Genomic DNA, 22,640 nt, shown 5'->3' on the forward strand with positions numbered 1-22,640 from the left:
TCCCATCTAACCTATACCTATAATAGGTATAAGTAATAATTGTAATTACGAAGCAATAAGATGCTTATCTTAACATACTAAGAAGGTTAGGTAAGGTCGGTGTTTTCTATGAAGCTTTTCAAGGTAAACTAAAATATTCACAATAAATTAGTATGTAACATATGCACTTATTTAATAAGTCAATATTGACTATACGAAAGTGCGAGAACGGGTTGAATATAATATATGGGCAGCACCAAGCGTGAACCTTACAGTGTAACATTGTACTCACCATGTCGTCCTTGCGGGGGTTGAGCTTCGGTTCTTTGATCCCGCCTCTTAACATTCAATCAACTGGTGTACAGGTTCAAGGGCTGTGAATACCAGGTCAGGTTGAGTTATCGTAACTCGCGATAGCAACTGACGAATCATCCGATCTGAAGCACTTCAAGAAAATTTTGATACATTCCTGCAAGACGTACCGGTCCAACCAGGTTGTAGTCAACTAGTGGACCTGCGGGCCGCTCCGAGCAACAGTCTGTTGGACCAAGTTATCACACGTCAACCTTGGGCCCCGGGTCAGGTTTGGGAGTGGAAGATCGCCTCCCAGAACCCACTCCAGGTGTGATCTAAGTGTAAACTCTGCGAGCAGGAACTGCATGAGGATCCCACACACACACACACACACACACACACACACACACACACACACACACACACACACACACACACACACACACACACTACATTATTAAATGTCTAGTCATTACATCCTTCAGTCCTGCAGGCCAGGCACGAAGTTCCTGGAGCTGCGTAATTCCCTTATCCACTCCCATATTATTGAGAATATCTAACTAAAGAATCCAAATCTTCATTCTATATATCCTAAATCTATATGAATTTGTAGCCCTTCATATAGATGATGTTTTAGATTTAGCTACTCAGAACGAAGTGTCCATGTAGCACGGGCTATGGTGAGCCCGTCAGGTTCACATATAGATTTTGTAGCCCCTTTATATACCTTCCGAGTCACCTGGGCTGTAGGAGACTCGAACCGAGGTCCCTTCCTTTCCCCCCCCCCACGTGTGTGAGGCAGAAGCTTTTCTTGTAGCTCTTCACATAGTCTAAATAAATGCGGATGTAAGAAAAGTGTCGTCGGCCACAAGTTGCTACAGCACTTACGGCCTTAACAAGGCACCAACTCGCTCACTGTCCTCCAGCTAAGGTACCTTAGCATTATTTTCCCTAACACAGTGTCTTAGTATATCCCCCGACAAGACTCCACAGTATTTCTGTTATGGTTCAAGGTACCACAGCCGCACCGCCCTCTACATGGTACAATATAATTCTTTATCCCATATAATGTACCATACATCTCCCCCAATAAGGTACTATAGTGTTCATTTCTCTTAAAATACAGTAATACCTATTCCCTGTAAAAAAAGGTAGCACATATACAATGAAAACACAATGACGTGATGCGGGTCTATGAAGTACCATAGCATCTTTGTCTTGGTAGCCGGTACCAAGCACCCTACACACCCGCTAATGTCCAAGTATCGGCCGCTCTACGCTACCTGCCCCGCGGGGCTCGCCAACCCGTGTCACCAAACTCTCAATTATATACCATAATTGCAAGGGGACGCACTATATACACTTATCTGTAATGTGGGTTATGCTCACGATATACTAAATATCACGGCATAATTATCCAGGGAGAGTTACAAAGTTAATTTATATAATACGACAAAATGTCGACGAGGGATTTTCTAGCTGGCAACACCAACTAGGGAGTTGGCTTTCTCAGGACAGGTGAAGAATTAGTAGTCGTTGTTGACATCTGGCCGAGTGAACGCCTTGTCCTTGTTGACATCTGGCCGAGTGAACGCCTTGTCCTTGTTGACATCTGGCCCAGTGAACGTCTTGTCCTTGTTGACATCTGGCCGAGTGAACGCCTTGTCCTTGTTGACATCTGGCCAAGTGAACGCCTTGTCCTTGTTGACATCTGGCCAAGTGAACGCCTTGTCCTTGTTGACATCTGGCCAAGTGAACGCCTTGTCCTTGTTGACATCTGGCCAAGTGAACGCCTTGTCCTTGTTGACATCTGGCCCAGTGAACGTCTTGTCGTTTTATGTTTTTTTAATCGGCGTTTTTATTGTTACAGTGACGGGGATTTTATCTTCATTGTGAATTACGCTTGACGAGCTCCCAGGCTCATGGTGACGCGAGATAGAAATTTCAATAATTTTTAATTATGCACATTTTATTTCAACTTTACGGTTGGTGTGTAATAACACATTAACGACACCATCTCCAAATTCGCGGACAGACAAAGTAGGAGTTGTCCAACGGCAACAAGACGGGGTGTCATTCATGTCTTCACGCAAGACTCACGTTACTAAAACTCGCTCGCATCTAGGACCTGAAGTTGCTACAAAAGTCATGTTATTGTCAAGACATGCTGTGGCCACCAGGCTCTTCCATACTTGCTAGTATCTATTGTTATTACTAGGACCTGCTGTTACTGTGCGTCATGTGCATGGAAAAGCAGCTCTGCCACCAGTCACCTCGTACCCGACTATGCCCTAAGGAATCTAAAACGAACCACGTAGTAAGTCCGCAATCTCTGCAGTGTCAACGTCAGTCACTAGCGAGGGTGAAGGAGCGGCCCCTGCTGGGGACGTCTCGTTCGGCGCTGGAGGAGTCTTGGTCTCGTAGCTCTGTAGACGACGACGCGGCGGACACCACTGGTCGTGGAGGAGCCTGCAGTGGGTCCTGGACCTGTCTGATGGCTCTCTCACAAGACCCAGGTAAGAAAGCCAAGTATTTGATGATATAGACACCATACTTCATTCACTAAAAGACTCACGAGTCAAATTCTCCTTACCTTTGTTAACTGGTGTCATCAGATTCACAACAGGGGGATCTAATGTCAACAATTTACGTCATCGGTGACGCCATACTATTGACGAACGCACGAACACAACCCAGGGTGCATCCGATCCTCTTGTCCACGTCGCCCCAAAACCAACAACGGTAATAACACACACAAACTCCCTGTATTTTCTATATTATAAGGGATAAGTTTATATTTAATTCATAGCCGTATATATGTAAACCTGGACAAACCTATGCCGAAGATTACAATATTAGATTCACTGGGTACTTATTGAAAGAGAATTGCGCTTTTTGAATGTTAGCAATGCGCTTTGCTATTTGGGTACAGGGACAAGGGGTAACTCTGGTATTTGGGTACAGGGGCAAGGGGGTAACTGCTATTTGGGTACAGGGGCAAGGGGGTAACTCTACTAGTTGAATTAAGGTCCATAGGGTGCTGCGCTGCTCGGATTCAATACAACATAATGTAGTGTAACGACATAAACATCGTATAAGCGAATCATAACAATTAGGTCTGAACACAAGGGCCGTGACGAGGGTTCGAACCTACGTCCGAGAGGATCCCAGACGCTGCCTTAATCGACTGAGTTAATTAAGTGTAATTAGGTCTGTCTTCTCGCCCCGTACTCAGGTTATATTCTCCCCACTAAGGCCGACTCCGCACACGAATTCGTCAATGTTAACCCATCGGGTAACACACAACTATATTTTCTCGAATATAAATTATTATTACTGCATGTTGACCAGACCACACACTAGAAAGTGAAGGGACGACGACGTTTCGGTCCGTCCTGGACCATTCTCAAGTCGATTGTGGACCATTCACAATCGACTTGAGAATGGTCCAGGACGGACCGAAACGTCGTCGTCCCTTCACCTTCTAGTGTGTTGTCTGGTCAACATACTTCAGCCTCGTTATTGTGACTCCTCGTCTGCTTACTGCATGTTATAATAACTATCTGCAAACTATCAATGTTAAACAAACTGCGATGTTAAACTATCTGCATGTAGATAGTTAAGCCTAAGATAAGTTAGGTGTTTTGGCGCTGGCAATTATTTGTATTCGCAGTATGTCAACTCGCCCTCGGACGGGTTCGTCCATGCTGCAACCGACTGAAATTTTTACATTGAAACTTCAAAATTGACATTTTCTCAAATGTGTATCAATATTATTAAATATTAGGATCTGGTGTACAGTTAGGTCTATGTAAGGTGAGGTAAGGTATTTAGATTCTGTTGGTAATTACTTGCGATTGTAGTAGATGCGAATGAAGGATACCCGTCCTCAGACCTAGTCCATTCCATCCAGCGGTGTACCCCAAAGACGCATTCATAAAATTTAACATGTTGTTCATTGAAAACAAGAATTTTCTCAAATATAAATTATTATTATTTTATATACCATGTTATACATATTTAGGCACTGATTAGGTTAGATGTTTAGGTTCTGTTGGCGATTATTTGTATTTGTAGTACGTGGATGAAGCATTTACAGCAACTCGTCCTCGACTCAAGTCCATTACATCCAGCGGTCGCCTCCACAGACGCATTCATAAATTTTCACATGCTGTTCATTCAAAACAAGAATTTTCTCAAATATAAATTAATATTATAATATATTAGCATATTGTGCGTATATAGGCATAGGTTAGGTTAGGTATTTAGGTTCGGTTGGCGATTATTTGCATTTGTAGTACGTGGGTGAAGCATTTATAGCGTTGTGGTTCGAACAAAACCCGTCAGTGAAGCACTTGTTCCGGAAGTGTTCGAACGAAATCAGTTGTGAGTCGTGTGTAAACCGCTTTTCATTCATAAACAGGGAGTTTGGCGGGTGGATGGAATCACTTTTGGATCTTTGTTTGGAGGACGGGCTGTTTACAGTGTTGTTGATAGAACAAAAGTAGTCAGCGAAGCACTTTTTCTGGAAGTGTTCGGACGTCATCAGTTGTGAGTCGTGTGTAAACCTTTTTCATTCATAAACCAGCCCGTCCTCCAAACAAAGACCCAAAAATGATTCCATGCACCCGCCAAACCCCCTGTTTATGAATGAAAAGCGGTTTACACACGACTCGCAACTGATTTCGTTCGAACACTTCCGGAACAAGTGCTTCACTGACAAATTGTGTTGAAACCACAAGGCTGAAAATGCTTCACCAACGTACTACAAATACAAATAATCACCAACAGAACCTAAACACCTGACTTAACCTAACCTATGCCTATATGCACAATATGCTAATATATTTTAATATTTATATTTGAGAAAATTCCTATTTTGAATGAACAGCATGTAAAAATTTATGAATGCGTCTATGGGGTCGACCGCTGGATGTAATGGACTTTAGTCGAGGACGGGTTGTGTGTAAAGTGCTTTTCATCCATGAATAGGGAGTTTAGCGGCTGGAACAACCATCTGACCATTCTTCACGAGGACGGGCAGCGTGTACTAATTTGTATCTCACGAAAGCCTCCCTCATAAATAAATACATTTGCTTCAGAAAAACTCAAGTAGCCACTTGTTGGACTATTTTGTCAGTTTGTTCAGGTCATCCTGTAGTGTCTTTTGTCTCTCATCGTCTGAACACGTGACTTGGTTTTTAAACAATGGGTCTTGATATTGCTGTCAGACATTCCTCTTCCTCTTCTTGATAGTAGGTGCTGTTTGCATGAAGGGTTTGTCCTCCCGAAATTCCTCTTCAACGGGCAGATTGATGTGACGCTTAGTGCACTTACCGGCTGCTGTCACAGGGAAGTTGATAAATTCTCAGTTGTCCGGTTGGCTCTTCCGGCGAAGAAACTGTGTTTGGCGCCGGCTTAGCCGAGAGTTGGTGGGGTTTTGGTGTAACTTGGTGGGCGTCTGGCTCCTGCTCTGTAGGAAGTCATTGGAAGACTTTTTTTGCCCGACTTGGCTCGAGTTTAGTAGTGGCCATCGCGATCCTGCCGTCTGGCTGCGACTTTGTTTAGACTATTCAAGAGATCACAGAATGTCTGACTCCTTACCGCCTACTAGCCTTACGGTCTTGAGAATATATAATACACCGGTTGGTTTTCTGTGTGGGGGTGGAGTCCAGCGCTCGCCTCGTCGGGTACTCCAAACATTAACTAACAGTGTGTTTATCTACCTCAAGGCACAGTAGTTTTCTGCCGACAGGGTCTTGTTTATAGCCCCAAGGGTTTGCTTTTTAACCTACATGGGAAGGCCGGGGCACATCAAACACGTCCAGTTGGTGGTCTAAATCAACAACAAACATTGTTGGCTTTAGTTGCTGAAGTCCTGAAAAGGGGTATAATTCAAAGAATATTTCCAATCCATCTACATTAAAACGCGTATATTTCTAGCGTACAAATGTAGATGTGTTTATAATGTGAGAGTGGGTTGGTTGGTAACTTGATTTGGGTTATAATTATTATAAAGCAGCGAATATTATTCATATGAAACTTACATTAGTCAGCCCTCTAAATGTCATTCAAAGAAAACCTTTGCGTACGTCCAACTATAGAAAACGAAGCTCGCCATTGTAGCCATAACGCAAGTAAACACGGTATGTCTCAACACCCTATTCCGCCCTCCGTAAGAAAATCAATATCGACATAGGGCTGCCGTGTGGGCCCGCTGGCTCCGACCTGAGGAGGGAAGTAAGGTGCAGATAACGGCTATTGATCGGCGATGACTCCTCTGATCTTGTTGGCCCATTTTCTTCGGCTGCTGGTCGGCGCGAAGAGCTATCTTTTTTTGTAATTTGTTTTGATGGCATGAAAACTTGGTAAGGAATTGCATATGTAATATTTTCAGGACTTAATGAGGACTATAAATTCAACGTAGAATGAAACCAATTATTTTTACACCTAAAATTGAGACTGGAAAAGAACATGAAAACCCGATAGCATCGCACTAAGTAGGCCCCTCTCACCCTTACTCCCTACCTCCCACCCTCCATCTTCCCTCTCTCTGCTCTCACTCTTCCCTTACACCTCCCTCTTTCCCCCACAGCTTTACCCCTCCCTCCCCCCCTCTCTCTCTCTCTCCCCCTTCATCTCCCCATACTATCACCACCCCTTCGAAGCGCACTCTGATCCGGAATGAGATACGTCCTGTATTTCAGGCTTGATTCTGGTTTTCCCAGTCGTGCTGATGTTGCAGTCTCATTTTCCTCTTTCGTTTTGAATACAGCAGCGTATGACGAGATCTAGTACTTAGACGAGAGAGAGAGAGGAGAGAGGAGAGAAGAGAGAGAGGCAGACTTGAGAATATGACGTTTGAGTGAGATGCGCCTTACTTTAGTCTCCTGCTCCTCTACCCTCCGCCTCTCTCGTAAGCTCCCTCCCCTTCCTCGATGTCTGCCAGGCCTTCCCAACTGTTTATTCCCTCCCTCAGTTGCTGCCCCTCACTCTCATCCTCCCCCCCTTTCCATCACACACACACACACACACACACACACACACACACACACACACACACACACACACACACACACACACACACACACACACACACACACACACACACATATATATACACACACACTAACACATACACTGTCTCTGTCTCTTTCTCTTTCATTCATTCCTGGGTTTGTAGCATTTGGGCCTACGCCTTCATCGTCAAACCACTGGCGTTAAAGATCATAGGTTAAGGAGCAGGAACCGGGCTTGGAGCGAGATAAAGTTGATGCCCTTGCCAAGCTTGCCGTAAATAAAGACAGTGTTGAGCATATTCTTCGGCCACCGAATTACACAATGAACTTTAAGATGGTGGACTTTCAGATGGACTTGAGGAAAACACAAGAGTGTAAACAGAAATGTTTAATGATATATGTCCTATAAAACATTTGTATAGGACAAGTAACAGAATCGGCAAACTGAAGGTGTTACCTAATTTTGAATGCTACTTGGCTACGAGTATCTGTGGCAGGTTGTAACTAGCATTTAGATGCCATGAAATGCCGTGTGGCAACAAAGAGGGGGACAAACAATAGATCTTTATATCCTTCACTGTTTGAATATTTAGCCATTTGGAGAAATGTAAAAGTGCCGGGAGCAATGCCGTGCTACTGGCACTTTACATTTCTTTGTAAATATGGAATTCCATGGGGGTCTGGACGCGGGGCTGAGTGCATTGGCATGTTGTCAAGTTATCTTTCAAAAGCTGCAGAATTCGTTGACAACGGTTATATTGTCAAGGGTTTGGATATCGTTTTTAAAGACGCTTTCTGGATCTTCCACATTTCATGTCTGAACAAAAGCCAGCCTCTCTGTAAATCCCCATGTGACACAAGGAAAATTATAATATCATTAATGTTAATTGTTAGAACAGTGATAGAAACTGGAAAACCATAACAAGGCATTGTTATTATTATTTTTATTATTATTATTAGTGCCACCACTTAAAATATAACAGTAGTTATTGTTTAAGGTGCTAAAACTGGAGCAGCCTGTTGTTGGTAATGAGGTTATCTTGAGGTTATCTTGAGATGATTTCGGGGCTTTAGTGTCCCCGCGGCCCGGTCCTCGACCAGGCCTCCACCCCCAGGAAGTAGCCCATGACAGCTGACTAACACCCAGGTACCTATTTACTGCTAGGTAACAGGGGCATTCAGGGTGAAAGAAACTTTGCCCATTTGTTTCTGCTTCGTGCGGGAATCGAACCCGCGCCACAGAATTATGAGTCCTGCGCGCTATCCACCAGGCTACGAGACCCCTCATGCTGCTGCTGCTGCTGTACCGGACATGTATCAGTTGCAGCCTGCTGCTGCTGCTGCTGCTGCTACTGCTGTACCAGACCCCTCATGAGAGGAGTAAGCTTGCCAGATAGTCAGCCTTCAAGTGCATACAATAATAATTAAACAACAACAGCCGAGGGCTCCACCAACAGCCTACATAATAATAATGATGATAATAAAAATAATAATAATAATGTTTATTCAGGTATAATACATGCAAAATGAGTTACAAGCAGAGTGTTGGATTTCTAGGTAGCATATACTATGCCTCAAGCCACTAGTACGCACAGCATTTCAGACAAACCCCGGACATGTATCAGTTGCTGCCTGCTGCCTGCTGCTGCTGCTGTACCGGACATGTATCAGTTGCTGCCTGCCTGCCTGCTGCTGCTGTATCGGACATGTATCAGTTGCTGCCTGCCTGCTGCTGCTGCTGTACCGGACATGTATCAGTTGCTGCCTGCCTGCTGCTGCTGCTGTATCGGACATGTATCAGTTGCTGCCTGCCTGCTGCTGCTGCTGTATCGGACATGTATCAGTTGCTGCCTGCCTGCTGCTGCTGCTGTACCGGACATGTATCAGTTGCTGCCTGCCTGCTGCTGTACCGGACATGTATCAGTTGCTGCCTGCCTGCTGCTGCTGCTGTATCGGACATGTATCAGTTGCTGCCTGCCTGCTGCTGCTGCTGTATCGGACATGTATCAGTTGCTGCCTGCCTGCTGCTGCTGCTGTACCGGACATGTATCAGTTGCTGCCTGCTGCCTGCTGCTGCTGCTGTACCGGACATGTATCAGTTGCTGCCTGCCTGCTGCTGTACCGGACATGTATCAGTTGCTGCCTGCTGCCTGCTGCTGCTGCTGTACCGGACATGTATCAGTTGCTGCCTGCCTGCTGCTGCTGCTGTACCGGACATGTATCAGTTGAGCTCTCGGAGAGAGAAGCTGCCCCTCGAGGTCGTTTTTCCCTACGTTTACGCTGTATAATTGTTTAATTGTCTTTATGGGTTACCTCTAACTTGCCTATTATGGCTCTACCCTTGGTGTGTTTGCTCGCCCAGGGCGCCCCTTGTGTGCTCAGCCCCCGCTCATTATTTGACAAGACTGAATTGTGAAGTGCGTTTTATCTAACCAAAACCGTTCGAACCTCCTTAGTCCGAGGAAGCGTCATTTTTACGGTACTTTTAATTTCACTTGAGCCTCGGAATTTTGACGGTGTGGTGGATTGTGTGAAGACTGCTGTACATTGTGTGGAGGTGTTTTCGCGGCTTTTCCTTTTGTTGTGGGTCCTGTATAAGTTGTTCTACTCCCCGCGTCTGGCCTGAGGTCAGGCTTGACTTGTGATAACTTGGTCCAACAGGCTGTTGCTTGCAGCTGTCCGTAGGCCCACGTATTCACCACAGACCGGTTGGTTCGGTGCGTCCTGCAAGAACTTATCTAAATGCTTTTTAAAGACTGCCACCTTTGATGCCTAGCTCAGGCAGCAGCTAGTTAGTCCTTTCATCGTGGAGTTCAGATGTCGCACTTGAAATTATTTGTGTTCATCAGAGTCTTGCTCGTCAGATGGTGTGCGTGTTGGATGATTTTTGGATGGGGGTGTTTCTGGGAATGGGGAGGGGGGGGGTGTCTGGGTATTGGAGATTTCTGGACGTGTACTCACCTATTTGTGCTTGCAGGGGTTGAGCTTTGGCTCTCTGGTCTTTTGTTTGGGGTTTCTGGGGATGAAGGGTTGTGCTTGGTAAGTACAAGGCTGGGTTTGGAAGCCCTCCTGATACAGGCATCAGTGAGTCGTTTCATCTCTGAATTAAGCCTCAGGGATGGTGATGTTGCCAATCTACACTACTCTATGGATCTACACTACTCATGGCTCTACAGGCCAAGAGTAATGGCACTAGGGTTCCTGATCCATGCCAGCTTAAACATATGCGATACAGTACGGCTGTATCCTGTGTTGTGACCCTGATTGTGTAGGCTATCGTCGCCTGCAACCATTTCCTTTTCCAGCTATTTTGAGTGTTATGTAATGACCCTTTATCTGTTATCTGACTCTTTATCTGACCCTTTATCTGTTATCTGACTCTTTATGACTGTTTTCTAGTTACATTTACCCTTATATGCAGACGAGGAGTCACAATAACGTGGCTGAAATATGTTGACCAGACCACACACTAGAATGGTCCAGGACGACGACGTTTCGGTCCGTCCTGGACCATTCTCAAGTCGAATGTGTCTTTACCTTTAAAGCTCTGCTGTGAGTTTGCTTCAACTGCCTCACTTCTGATTTTGAACAGTGCATCATTTCTATTGTATCGGTACACCTCTACTTCTAACTTTTTCTCAAGCTGTGTGCTGCTTCTTGTCCAGTATTGACGCCACGGGGTCAGGAAGGGCAACATGGGTTTAGAGAGAAATAGTCATGCTTGGCAAATGTTTATAAAGTTCTATGACAAGGTCGTGTCTTAAAAGTGTCAACAAACCACGTGATACAGTTCCTCGTGAAGGGCTGATGCACAAGATCACGAGGGGCTACTAGGGGGGGGGGGGAACAATGAAGTAAGAGAATAGTTGAAGATGGCCGGTGTGGGTCGGTGGTGGTGAGGGGGAGCTGGAGGGATGTGACAAGTGGAGTCCACCGAGGCTCCGGCCTGTGACCATTACTGTTCCTAATTTATGTAAATAATCTAGCAGCCTGGTTGACCAGTCCAGCAACCAGGAGGCCTGGTCGGGGACCAGGTTGCGGGGCCGTTAGTCCCCGGAAGCTACACAATGTAGCTACAAGGCAGGTAATTAGATCGTGCATATTAATATGCGTCTAATTACGTGCATATTAATATTTGCACGTGACGTAAAACTAACGAGGAATTTAAAATAAGTGGAAGACTACAACTACAGGAAAATCTAAAACTCCATAAGTGAGCAGACAAATGGTTGTTAGAGTTCAACCCATCAAGTATAAGGCAATAAAGATGGGAAAGAGAGATAGGAGACGACAATTTTTCTACATAATACGTAGGTAACTACAGGAATTGGAAAGTAAAAAATATTTGTTAGAGGATATGATAATAACACTAACACCAGACACACACACAACAAAATAACATCAGCAGCATATGGAAACCGGGCAAACATTTAAATGACATTTAAAGGCCTAAATGAAGACACTTTCAAGACAGTCTATACTGCTTTTGTGAAGTCAGTTCTGGAATAAGCATCACTGGCGTGAAATCCTAAGCACGTGAAATTACTTTGCAAAAAAGAGCAGAGATTTGCAGCAAGACTAGTACTAAGCTTTGAGAACAACTGGGTTAAATGTACGAAATCTCACCACTCTAGGGGTGAGAACGACAGCAGGGTCGTGATCACAACATACAAGATACCGTGGAGAATAGCCTAGGTGGACAAGAACAGTCTCTTCCAATCAAGAGAAAGACACAAGGACACAGGTGGATGGAAGCAGGAATCGTAAATGACTCTAAAATGTGTTAAGAAATACTGGTAATCTGTACAGCAGGTCAACAAGTGGCGTGCACGGAAAGAAGTTATAGAAGCCACCTCCATCCACACATTTAAACCAGATTCGACAAAGAATTTGAACGTCAGAATAATTAAACTGTTACGTAACAGGTACAGCAAGGCTCATATCCCCGTAGACACTAATAGGTAGTTATTGATAGACAAGTACCACCACCATACCACAACCACAACTACCACCACTACCACCGGCGCCGCCACCACCACCAGAACAACACCTCAGAAGCACGCCCTACGGCCACAACAACACTCACCTGAATTTCAAGTTGGTATGGACACCTTTTTTTGTGCTCGCATCACCTCCACTACGCCCGCCTGCTCTCTACGCCCGCCTGCTCTCTACGCCCGCCTGCCCTCTACGCCCGCCTGCTCTCTACGCCCGCTTGCCCTCTACGCCCGCCTGCTCTCTACGCCCGCCTGCCCTCTACGCCCGCCTGCTCTCTACGCCCGCCTGCCCTCTACGCCCGCCTGCCCTCTACGCTTACCTGCCCTCTACGCCCGCCTGTCCTCTACGCCCACCTGCCCTCTACGCTTACCTGCCCTCTACGCCCGCCTGCCCTCTACGCCCGCCTGCCCTCTACGCCCGCCTGCCCTCTACGCCCGCCTGCCCTCTACGCTTACCTGCCCTCTACGCCCGCCTGTCCTCTACGCCCACCTGCCCTCTACGCTTACCTGCCCTCTACGCCCGCCTGCCCTCTACGCCCGCCTGCCCTCTACGCCCGCCTGCCCTCTACGCCCGCCTGCCCTCTACGCCCGCCTGCCCTCTACGTCCGCCTGCCCTCTACGCCCGCCTGCCCTCTACGTCCGCCTGCCCTCTACGCCCGCCTGCCCTCTACGCCCGCCTGCCCTCTACGCCCGCCTGCCCTCTACGCCCGCCTGCCCTCTACGCCCGCCTGCCCTCTACGCCCGCCTGCCCTCTACGCCCGCCTGCCCTCTACGCCCGCCTGCCCTCTACGCCCGCCTGCCCTCTACGCCCGCCTGCCCTCTACGTCCGCCTGCCCTCTACGCCCGCCTGCCCTCTACGCCCGCCTGCCCTCTACGTCCGCCTGCCCTCTACGTCCGCCTGCCCTCTACGCCCGCCTGCCCTCTACGCTTACCTGCCCTCTACGCCCACCAACACCAGCCAGGGACTCAGCCCCACACACATTAACAGTCGCCGCATCGCCAGTACCACAATCTTCCCCCCATCCAGTCTCTTGCACTCCTCACTGGCACTATAACTGCCAGGGTCTTCACCTCTACCACCACTACCAGTACTACCACCACCACCACCTCTCGCCACCAGCATCCATCTCCCTCACCACCACTACCACCATCTTCATTTCAATCACCAACATCCATTAACTTCTATAGTGGCTAGCACCTTCACCCGCTCGCCACGAGAACGATCTGGGTTCGAGGCCTGGGTAGGGAGGATCGAATGGGCACCTTTCCTTCACTATTCGTCCATGTGCCACCCAACAGCACTTAAGGCCCTGGATGTAAACCGCTTAGTTGATCGTGTTCCGGGGAAGAGCCTAAAATTTTTAAGTTGTTGCTGGATATCTGGTACACAATCCTCTCCTTAAGGAACACCAACACCACATTCACCATCAATATGCACCACTATAGTCACCATCTTCCCCCTCCTCACCATCCGTGCATCATACCAACACAATCGCATCCCACCACCATATCAACCATTCTCTCTATCCTCCTCCTCCCCACCACCAGCCCTCTAACTCTCCGCTGCTCCTTATCCTCCCTCCCAACATCCCCCCCCCCAACATCCCCCCCCCCCATCCCTCCCTCCCTCCCACTCTCCCTCCCTCCCTCCACACTCTCCGCGCACTCGCACACCCCTCAGCCGGCACTGACGAGGCATCAGGCCAGAGACTCACACTCACTCCCGCACCTCCAAGTCTCCTCCTCGAATTGTCCCCAGTTCCCCCTTCTCTACCGCCCCCTAGCCTCGTCCCGACATCCCTACGTTGCCTATCCCTGCCACCGGGATAGTAGGAGGAGGGAGCTAGCGAGGTAAAGGGTTGTGGAAGGGAGATAAGACGTGAGGGAAGGCTGAGTGCAGGCCCAAGACGGAGAGGGAGAGAGCCGCGCGCTTCTTGAAGGAGTGGTCGATCGTCCGGAGTCATCGGTACACACACACACACACACACACACACACACGCACATGCACACGCATACACACACAACCACGCTCTGCTGCCGTCCTGGCGTGTCTACATGGGATTATCCAGGCAGCTGCTTAGTTTGTGTGTGTATGTATGTATGTATGTGTGTGTGTGTGTGTGTGTGTGTGTGTGTGTGTGTGTGTGTGTGTGCGCGTGCGTGCGCTGACAGGTGCACTGTGTGTGTGTTTGTTTATGACCTGGAGTGGAGGATGTGGCCAGGCGTCACTCCGGTACTCCGACGGTGTAGCCAAGTTTTGACAACTGTGAACGATGGTTTGGAAACGTTCGCTGGGTGAACGGTGCTGTCTCGAGGACACGTGGTGAACAGTGTTATGTGTCCGGACACGTGGTGAACAGTGTTATGTGTCAGGACACGTGGTGAACAGTGTTGTGTGTCAGGACACGTGGTGAACAGTGTTATGTGTCAGGACACGTGGTGAACAGTGTTGTGTGTCCGGACACGTGGTGAACAGTGTTGTGTGTCAGGACACGTGGTGAACAGTGTTGTGTGTCCGGACACGTGGTGAACAGTGCTATGTCTGGACACGTGGTGAACAGTGTTATGTGTCAGGACACGTGGTGAACAGTGTTATGTGTCCGGACACGTAGTGAACAGTGTTATGTGTCAGGACACGTGGTGAACAGTGTTATGTGTCAGGACACGTGGTGAACAGTGTTGTGTGTCCGGACACGTAGTGAACAGTGTTATGTGTCCGGACACGTAGTGAACAGTGTTATGTGTCCGGACACGTGGTGAACAGTGTTATGTGTCAGGACACGTGGTGAACAGTGTTGTGTGTCCGGACACGTGGTGAACAGTGTTATGTGTCAGGACACGTGGTGAACAGTGTTGTGTCCGGACACGTGGTGAACAGTGTTATGTGTCCGGACACGTGGTGAACAGTGTTGTGTGTCAGGACACGTGGTGAACAGTGTTGTGTGTCCGGACACGTGGTGAACAGTGTTATGTGTCATTACACGTAGTGAATGGTGTCGTGTGTCCGGACACGTGGTGGCACGTGCGTACACCGGCCTCACGCACCGGAGCACACACACACACCTGTATAATGAAGGTTGTGCGTTGTTGCTCAGTGACTGTGTATACCCCCGACACCACTACTGTTGCTCAGTGACTGTGTATACCCCCGACACCACTACTGTGATGATTATAATACAAGTATTGACTTGCCTTAACAATAGTACATTGATGTGCCTTAAAATGTGGTCACAGGGAACACTAGTAGGCCTACTGTGTCGGCCTATTGTGTCGGCCTATTGTGTCGGCCTACTGTGTCGCGACACCTTTATATAAATGTGTTTGTGCAGCCCTTTGTTAGAACTTGACAAGCTATAGTCTTCAGTGAAGGTACTCGGCAGTTTATTGCACGCCTCTACAGCATTGTTGCTGTGTCTACGTGTAGCCGGTACAGCTGCGTTATCTGAGTGAAAAGTAACAGATGCGCGTTCCTGGCGTTGCTATAGATCACCAACGACAGGTGTTGACGGAAGCTGGTCAGGTGTTATATTGCACGCGACAACATATACTTACCATATGTAACATACCATAGGTAGCATTCATAGCGTACATGTAGTCAGTGTCGAGAGATTGCTTTCCAAGCCCCGACGGAGGCACGGCAGAAGGGATTTTGTGAGTGTTATAAAACGATAAGAAAAATATGAAATGCTTTACGTAAGCGGCGTTGGACCTGGTCCCCGGCTCCAAAGTGCGTATCCCGGTGAGGTACGACATGCGTACGGTCACATACGCTCTTCCCACACTGATGCGTGAGTGTGTGTTCATAGAGATGGTGAGTACACAGCCACGAGGAACCCCACCCGGTGTTGCTGGCAGCTCAGGCAAGCACATATCAAGGGGAAAAACGATTCTCATTTGACTACCGGCGTGAATAACTCGAGCGTGGATGTCCACAAGTGTGAGGAGTGGACGCAGATGGGTGGAGGGTGGGCGCTGCCGGGCGGCCCACCAGACTACTATAAGCAAGGGTGGGTGGAGGGTGGGCGCTGCCGGGAGGCCCACCAGACTACTATAAGCAAGGGTGGGTGGAGGGTGGGCGCTGCCGGGCGGCCCACCAGACTACTATAAGCAAGGGTGGGTGGAGGGTGGGCGCTGCCGGGAGGCCCACCAGACCACTCCGACGACCTGCTAGCATTGAGTGGTGGCGCCGCCCCTACAGTTGCCGGGGAGGCTTATCCAGCCACTCTCTTTCCGCCTGCCCTACCTACACCAGCCCTCGTCCTCCCCTACCTACACCAGCCCTCCTCCTCCCTACCTACACCAGCCCTCGCCCTCCCCTACCTACACCAGCCCTCGTCCTCCCCTACCTACACCAGCCCTCGTCCTCCCCTACCTACACCAGCCCTCGTCCTCCCCTACCTACACCAGCCCTCGTCCTCCCCTACCTACACCAGCCCTCGTCCTCCCCTACCTACACCAGCCCTCGTCCTCCCCTACCTACACCAGCCCTCGCCCTCCCCTACCTACACCAGCCCTCGCCCTCCCCTACCTACACCAGCCCTCGTCCTCCCCTACCTACACCAGCCCTCGTCCTCCCCTACCTACACCAGCCCTCGCCCTCCCCTACCTACACCAGCCCTCGCCCTCCCCTACCTACACCAGCCCTCGTCCTCCCCTACCTACACCAGCCCTCGTCCTCCCCTACCTACACCAGCCCTCGTCCTCCCCTACCTACACCAGCCCTCGTCCTCCCCTACCTACACCAGCCCTCGCCCTCCCCTACCTACACCAGCCCTCGCCCTCCCCTACCTACACCAGCCCTCGCCCTCCCCTACCTACACCAGCCCTCGCCCTCCCCTACCTACACCAGCCCTCGCCCTCCCCTACCTACACCAGCCCTCGCCCTCCCCTACCTACACCAGCCCTCGCCCTCCCCTACCTACACCAGCCCACATACGCCTCCCTCTCACATACACACACAGGAATGTTACTTTAAGAACAATGTTCCCTGGCCACAGGACTATTAGTGATGCGTAAATGTTGCGTCTACGGCGACACGCAGACCGCCACTGGGAACCTGCGGGAACACACTCTCGCCTAAACACAAGGACGACGCAAGACAAAAGGAGCCCAGAGTACCGAGGGCACAAGTAGCCTGCGGGACGAGGAGAGAGAGACTTGGGTCACATTCCTGGAAGTGGCAGCGTGAGTGTGTGTGTGTGTGTGTGTGTGTGTGTGTGTGTGTGTGTGTGTGTGTGTGTGTGTGTGTGTGTGTGTGTGTGTGTGAGGGTGTTTACCTATCTGTGCTTCCAGGAGCGACCTGAGCGAGGGACCTCCTTGTCTTTTCAACCCTCGGTTGTCTAGTAAACAGAATGTGTGTGTGTGTGTGTGTGTGTGTGTGTGTGTGTGTGTGTGTGTGTGTGTGTCAAGGAGTTGTCTCAAGTGCAGCTGAGTGCAGGCGGGAGAGTGGGGGGGGGGGGGTTGCCTACGCGAGAATGTTGGGTGGGTGGTTGGTGAGGTTGCCACTACGGGCTCATCAGTGTGTGTGTTTATGTGAGTACTCGCCTATTTGTGTGTGTGTTTGTGTTTATAATGCGCTTCCTCGTGCCCGCACCTTACCATACCCACATGAGCATCCTCGTCTCCCATCCCGCCCACCAACCACCACCACAACCCCCCCCCCCCCCTACACACACACATAAGTATCCTCCATCTTCCCCCTTCACTTACTTCCATTTCTACAACCACTAGCAACCACCTCCATACCCCCGCCAACCAGCATCCCCCACCACACTTACGCCTTACCTGCCTCATCCTCCCTTCCCCGCATACCATCCCTCAAATGATGAACTTACTTTCCCACCTTCTCCTTCTGAACCTCGATCGCCACAACGGAAAGGGGACATACAGGAGAGAGAGAAATAGGAGGGGAAAAGCTCCGGAATATACAGAAGAGGAGCCCTCTAGCCTAGCTACATGCGGCGTGTGGCAACTGTGGTATAGTTTTCAAGGCTGGTGGGAGTGCAGTGGAGTGGAGTGCGTTGGCCAGCCTGTTTGTGGGGGGGCCGGTGGGGGGTGTGGGCCACGGGGCGGCCGTTTTGGCTTGGTCGATATATCGCGTTGTGTTCACCTTATCTAATACGCCGCCGCATGATTGCTGCCGCTACCACTGTGGTGGTGGTAGTGCTGTGGTGGTGGTGGTGGTAGGCTGGTGGTTATGGTAGTGTTCGTCGCTGCTTCCTCAGTACTAGTGTAGTAGTAGGCCTGTGGTTAATTTTTTTTTTAATTTTGCCCCGAGGGGCGAGTTTATTGGGCCCTGTGGTTGTTGTTGAAGTGGTTGTGGAATTGATGGGTTTGGTGGGTAACGAAATCTTTTAGTGGTCTCCATGCCCATCCTGTGAGTGGTAGTGGTCTCCATACCCATCCTGTGAGCGGTAGTGGAACCCCCATACCCATCCTGTGAGTGGTAGTGGTCCCAATACCCATCCTGTGAGTGGTAGTGGTCCCAATACCCATCCTGTGAGTGGTAGTGGTCCCCCCCCCATACCCATCCTGTGAGTGGTAGTGGTCTCCATGCCCATCCTGTGAGTGGTAGTGGTCCCCCCCATACCCATCCTGTGAGTGGTAGTGGTCCCCCCCCCATACCCATCCTGTGAGTGGTAGTGGTCCCCCCCCCCCCATACCCATCCTGTGAGTGGTAGTGCAAAAGGCTACAGATGCACATATCGGGATTCAGTTCCTGAGCCCGTTATTCCTTTAGCTAAGTTACAGCACTGATGATCTAGTCACCAAGTTTGATAAAATACACTTCAACAGAATTTAGCAATTTTGGTTAGTTGTCGCCTGGGAGAGGGAGCAGTGTTTTGGCGGCCATAGTAGATGAGCCAGCTGCAGCTGGTATAACAATGGCAACTTTAATTGATGCAGTAACTCCCCTCCTGCAGTTGTTTTTGTTGTAGCCCCTCTATGACAACACTTACCTGGTGTTTACCTGAGAAGTGACCCATGAAAGTTGTGCTACTATGGCAGGGCGTTTTGATGCGAGGTGTCTCCAGTATAAAAGTCCGCCCTCTTTCCCCAACGTAAAGAAAACGGTCAATGTAAAGTGTTCTCTCCTAACCTACCAGAGGACCCAAAACAGAAAACGGGACAGTAGGTCACTTTCGCGAGCCGCTGCCATTTTCTAATACGACAATTTTTGGCCTTGTGTAACGGATTACGAGCGAAAAGCAACGTTCTTTGTAGGACAGGTTACAGATAAATCAGGCTGTTGCTACTTCCATCCAACCCTCAAGCCAACATGTCGGTCGCATCTCGTCTGATGAATACCTACTGGAGTAGCTGCTGGGGGTGGGGGGGTGGGGGGGGGGGGGGGGTTGTAGAGCTGCTGGGGGTGGGGGTGGGGGGGGGGGGGTTGTCGTATCTGCTGAAGAGGGGTGGGTGGAGGGTTGTAGAGCTGCTGGGGGTGGGGGTGGGGGGGGGTTGTCGTATCTGCTGAAGAGGGGTGGGTGGAGGGTTGTAGAGCTGCTGGGGGGGGGTGGGGTTGTCGTATCTGCTGAAGAGGGGTGGGTGGAGGGTTGTAGAGCTGCTGGGGGGGGGGGGTGGGGTTGTCGTATCTGCTGAAGAGGGGTGGGTGGAGGGTTGTAGAGCTGCTGGGGGGGGTGGGGTTGTCGTATCTGCTGAAGAGGGGTGGGTGGAGGGTTGTAGAGCTGCTGGGGGGGGTGGGGTTGTCGTATCTGCTGAAGAGGGGTGGGTGGAGGGTTGTAGAGCTGGTGGGGGTGGGGGGGTTGTCGTATCTGCTGAAGAGGGGTGGGTGGAGGGTTGTAGAGCTGCTGGGGGGGGTGGGGTTGTCGTATCTGCTGAAGAGGGGTGGGTGGAGGGTTGTAGAGCTGTTGGGGGTGGGGGTGGGGGGGGGGGGGGGGGTTGTAGAGCTGCTGGGGGTGGGGGTGGGGGGGGGGTTGTAGAGCTGCTGGGGGTGGGGGTGGGGGGGGGGGGTTGTCGTATCTGCTGAAGAGGGGTGGGTGGAGGGTTGTAGAGCTGGTGGGGGTGGGGGGGGGGGTTGTCGTATCTGCTGAAGAGGGGTGGGTGGAGGGTTGTAGAGCTGCTGAGGGTGGGGGTGGGGGGGGGTTGTAGAGGTGCTGGGGTGGGGGTGGGGGGGGGGGGGTTGTCGTATCTGCTGAAGAGGGGTGGGTGGAGGGTTGTAGAGCTGCTGAGGGTGGGGGTGGGGGGGGGTTGTCGTATCTGCTGAAGAGGGGTGGGTGGAGGGTTGTAGAGCTGCTGGGGGTGGGGGTGGGGTTGTCGTATCTGCTGAAGAGGGGTGGGTGGAGGGTTGTAGAGCTGCTGGGGGTGGGGGTGGGGGGGGGTTGTCGTATCTGCTGAAGAGGGGTGGGTGGAGGGTTGTAGAGCTGCTGGGGGTGGGGGTGGGGGGGGGGGGTTGTCGTATCTGCTGAAGAGGGGTGGGTGGAGGGTTGTAGAGCTGCTGGGGGTGGGGGTGGGGGGGGGGTTGTCGTATCTGCTGAAGAGGGGTGGGTGGAGGGTTGTAGAGCTGGTGGGGGTGGGGGGGGGGTTGTCGTATCTGCTGAAGAGGGGTGGGTGGAGGGTTGTAGAGCTGCTGGGGGTGGGGGTGGGGGGGGGGGGGTTGTCGTATCTGCTGAAGAGGGGTGGGTGGAGGGTTGTAGAGCTGCTGGGGGTGGGGGTGGGGGGGGTTGTCGTATCTGCTGAAGAGGGGTGGGTGGAGGGTTGTAGAGCTGCTGGGGGTGGGGGTGGGGGGGGGTTGTCGTATCTGCTGAAGAGGGGTGGGTGGAGGGTTGTAGAGCTGCTGGGGGTGGGGGTGGGGGGGGGGGGTTGTCGTATCTGCTGAAGAGGGGTGGGTGGAGGGTTGTAGAGCTGCTGGGGGTGGGGGGGGGGTTGTCGTATCTGCTGAAGAGGGGTGGGTGGAGGGTTGTAGAGCTGCTGGGGTGGGGGGGGGTGGGGGGGGTTGTCGTATCTGCTGAAGAGGGGTGGGTGGAGGGTTGTAGAGCTGCTGGGGGTGGGGTGGGGGGTTGTCGTATCTGCTGAAGAGGGGTGGGTGGAGGGTTGTAGAGCTGCTGAGGGTGGGGGGGGGGTTGTAGAGGTGCTGTTATGGCTGTTGCAGTGCCTCTATTGTTGTGATATTTTGATAATTATAACCAGAGAGTTGATAAGTGTTTTTGTCTCAACACGACATCTACATGTAGATTTCCCATGTCGTAGATTTCCCATGTAGACATCCCATGTTGTAGATGTCGCTGCAGCTATAACTACTGCATTATATTGAACTTATGTTCAATATAATTGAACTAGCGCTGTAATCAATAACTAGAGCTGCTGCTCTAGTTATTGTAGTACAGTAGTCATTCCTGAAATAGTTACAGTAACATTCAGTATCACGGGAACACCTAATCGTATAAAGCATAAATACAAATCGTATAAAAATTCATTTTAAGCATAATATGCTTTAGTTTGTCATAACGAATGACTGCTGTTGAAATTGGGTTTTGTAGCCCCATATACCTGTTTACCTGTTGATTATTTCGAGAGTGCGTCTACTGGCCCACACACCTCTCTAGCGACTGGTATCCTGGGGACTTTCTGGTCTATGAAGCTGTTTGTCTTCGTAAGTCCGGGTGTCCAAACAGTTGGACTGATCTGTTAACTCCATCAGACAATCGCGTACAGTTCACGTATAATATGAGAGATATTGGAAAGACTAATTATAAGAAGGCTCAATGATCATTTAGAATATATATATATATATATATATATATATATATATATATATATATATATATATATATATATATATATATATATATATATATATATAAACAAAAATTCTAAGCATCAACATGGATTCAGCAAAGGAAGATCTTGCTTGACCAACTTATTCAAAGTTCTATGACAAGATGACAACAATCAAACAGGAAGGAGAGGGAGAGAGGGGGGGGGACTGCATTTTCCTCACAAGCGACGCCTTATCAAACTAGAAAAATCGAGTTGACGTATCTGGAAGAGCACTAAAGTTGGTTATCTTGAGGTTATCTTGAGAGTAGAGTAGGAGGAGGGGTGAAGGAGTACCTTTCAGGAAGAAGCCAGAGGCATAGTCAAAGGAAGGTGGTGGGAACTATCAGGGGAAAGGGCTGATTGATTGATAAAGATTAAGCCACCCAAGAGGTGGCACGGGCATGAATAACCCGTAAAGGGGAAAGGGCAAAACTAGTACGAATATATAGCACTAGGAAGGGATCAGGATAAGGATTTGGGATGGGACAGGGGGAAGGAATGATGCCCAGTCACTTGGATGGTCGGGGATTGAACGCCGACCTGCATGAAGAAAAGACCGTCGCTTAGTCGT

General features: G+C 49.9%; 2 protein-coding genes across 8 annotated transcripts in view; both read left to right on the forward strand.

Annotated features, from left to right (window-relative positions):
* Window positions 1–22,640, forward strand: part of LOC123768654 (trafficking kinesin-binding protein milt) — a 331,499-nt gene that overhangs the window by 274,254 nt on the left and 34,605 nt on the right. The gene's annotated exons all lie outside the window — the stretch shown is intronic.
* The window catches only part of LOC123768655 (myb/SANT-like DNA-binding domain-containing protein 3), a 28,424-nt gene continuing 8,436 nt past the window's right edge, over window positions 2,653–22,640 (forward strand). The window contains exon 1 of one of the 2 annotated variants that reach the window (XM_045759309.2): window positions 2,653–2,789. The gene's annotated coding sequence lies outside the window, so the exon portion shown is untranslated. Of the gene's footprint in view, window positions 2,790–13,964; window positions 14,141–22,640 lie in introns of those variants that run through there. The other variant, XM_045759308.2, reaches the window with a different exon arrangement.

Source organism: Procambarus clarkii, chromosome 83, assembly GCF_040958095.1.
Source record: "Procambarus clarkii isolate CNS0578487 chromosome 83, FALCON_Pclarkii_2.0, whole genome shotgun sequence".
Classification (NCBI taxonomy): domain Eukaryota; kingdom Metazoa; phylum Arthropoda; class Malacostraca; order Decapoda; family Cambaridae; genus Procambarus; species Procambarus clarkii.